This window comes from Carlito syrichta, unplaced genomic scaffold (genome assembly GCF_000164805.1).
Source record: "Carlito syrichta isolate Samal-C Ts95f unplaced genomic scaffold, Tarsius_syrichta-2.0.1 Scaffold6700, whole genome shotgun sequence".
Classification (NCBI taxonomy): domain Eukaryota; kingdom Metazoa; phylum Chordata; class Mammalia; order Primates; family Tarsiidae; genus Carlito; species Carlito syrichta.
Genome location: NW_006950796.1, coordinates 1,949 through 4,298, shown reverse-complemented (window position 1 = coordinate 4,298; position 2,350 = coordinate 1,949). Strand labels below are relative to the sequence as shown.

Here is a 2,350-nt window from a genome sequence, read left to right as displayed (position 1 = left end):
CAAGTGAACCCACATCAGCAGCTTGTCCGAGGACACAGTGACATAGCTTCTTCTGATCTGCAAGAAAGATCTACTCCCCTTCTCAAAGACTCCCAGGCCCATCAAACAGGTGACAGGACTACCACGAATAGCCCTTAAGCCACTTCTTCTAAAGTGCATCTCTTCCAGGGGAGCTCCAGTCATGGAGATCCGATGGAGCAATAAGGCAGGGCTCACACATCTGGGTAAGCTAGCACCTGGATCTAGGAGCCGGGAAGGAACAGGAGAATGTTTCTCATAGGGCAGCTCAGAAAGTGGCCCCAAACACAAGACCACATCAGTTAGCTGTGAGGTTTGCTCCCCAGAGGGAACTTCCTGCCAGTTGGGGGATGAGCCACACACAATAGCTTTGCCACATCCAATGTGTCCATCGGGGTCACGTCCCTCACCCCCACATCCCGTGCTCCCAGCAGGCTGCTGGGCACAGCAAGTGTTTGTTGAGCTGGATGGCAAAAGACCTTCCTTTGTCATGCAGCCTGCGGTGCTCCGCAAGGTGTGAACTCCAGCTGAACATCTCACCACACTCGTCACACTTGAAGGGCTTCTCTCTGGGTGAACTTTCTGGTGTTTGATGAGACAGTGGTTCTGGCTGAAGGCCTTGCCACATTCGTGGCACTTGTAGGGCTTTTTCCCAGTGTGGACGTGCTGGTGCACTATGAGTGATGAGTGGCAGCTGAAGGCCTTCCAGCACTTGCTGCAGTCAAAGGGCGTCTCACCCGTGTGAACACGCTGGTGCACGATGAGGTAGGAGTGGGAGCTGAAGGCCTTGCCACACTCATTGCACTTGAAGGGCCTCTCGTCACTGTGGATGCATCAGTGCACTAGGAGGTAGGCATGGCAGCTGAAGGCCTTCCCACCGTCGGCGCACTTGAAGGGCTTCTCGCCTGTGTGTGTCCTCTGGTGCAGCGTGAGGCATGAGTGGCTGTTGAAGGCCTTTTCACACTCGCTCCACTTGAATGGCCTGTCCCCATTGTGGATCTTCTCGTGTACCGTGAGGGATGAGTGGCAGGCAAAGGCCTTGCCACACACGCCATACTTGTCGGGTTTCTCACCCGTGTGGATGCGGTGGTGGCGTGTGAGGTGCGTGAGCTGGTTGAAGGCCTTGCCACACTTGCCACACTTGTAGGGCTCGCCGGTGTGCACCTGCAGGTGCATGTCGAGCAGCGAGCTGCAGCTGAAGGCCCTGTCGCAGACACTACCCTTGTAGGGCCGCTCACCTGTGTGGAGCCAGTGGTGCACGTTGAGGGACGAGTGGCAACTGAAGGCCTTGCTGGAATCGCCACAGAAGAAGGGCTTCTCACCTGTGTGAATGCGCCAGTGCTCCAGTAGGTTGGTGCTCCAGGTGAAGGCCTTGCGGCACTCGGTGGACTCAGTGCACTTGTAGGCCTTCTCCGGCTGTGCTAGCACCAGTGCAATGTGAAGGAAGTGCTCTGGGGGAAGACTTTCCCACACTCACCACACACAAACAGGTTCCCACAGTACCTGCTTGCGCACAGGGAAACTTTCCTTGTTCCCCTGACCTCAGAGAGGTTTCCCCTGCACACACACTTGGGGAGGCTTTGGTTCTACCTTCTACAGACTGAACATCCTCCATGCGAGTGTGCAGAGAGTGTCCTTCCGTGGGAACGCCTTGCTAGGCAAACAGGGTGCACTCAAGAGGGAAATGTTCCTGACTCGCTGTGTCCCCAACAGCTCTACTCCATGGGGATGTCCCCAGGGGTGGAAGGCTCTTGCTTCCAGGGCACAGCCAGTCTCCTCTGGAGAGCATCTACCTGGTCCTTCCAGGCCCATGCCCTGCCTAGGCTGGTGTCATGAAGGCTGGGTCTCGTCAGCTGCTCCACAATCAGCTCTGGGAATAGTTCTTTTTTTGCAAATATCCTGTTGCTGGGACAGCTCTTCCTTTAGCTCAGGTCTAGGCTCCCATTCTGTAAGAAATGGAAAATGAAATTTTCTGTAAGCAGGTGAAAGCATGGCCCTGGAATTCAGATTTGAGAGCCAATTAGGGGTGAGGATTAGTTCAGACAAGAATAAAAACCACAGAGCCAAAAACCAGTAGAGCCAAAGAGTAGATATGAAGGCAGAGGCAAAGGAGAGTCCAGCATGAGGTGTGTGAGCCACAGAAGGGAAGAGGGAATGGGAGGAGCTGCTGGAGCAGAAAGACCTGGAGGGGTGAGAAGCTAAGGGAATCTCAGAAAGGCACCAAGTGGGCCAGAGTTTACAGAGTCAGTGATCAGGATTTGAGTGTTTCATGGAAACATTGACTGACTGCCTGTTGTTTGTGAACTCCATGTCAGGTGCTGGGCATAAACAC

At 54.5% G+C, this 2,350-nt stretch overlaps 1 pseudogene; it reads right to left on the bottom strand.

Moving 5' to 3' along the window:
- Positions 1-320: 320 nt before the first annotated feature.
- LOC103251839 lies at positions 321-1,633 on the bottom strand (annotated as a pseudogene).
- Between the last annotated feature and the right edge of the window lie 717 nt (positions 1,634-2,350).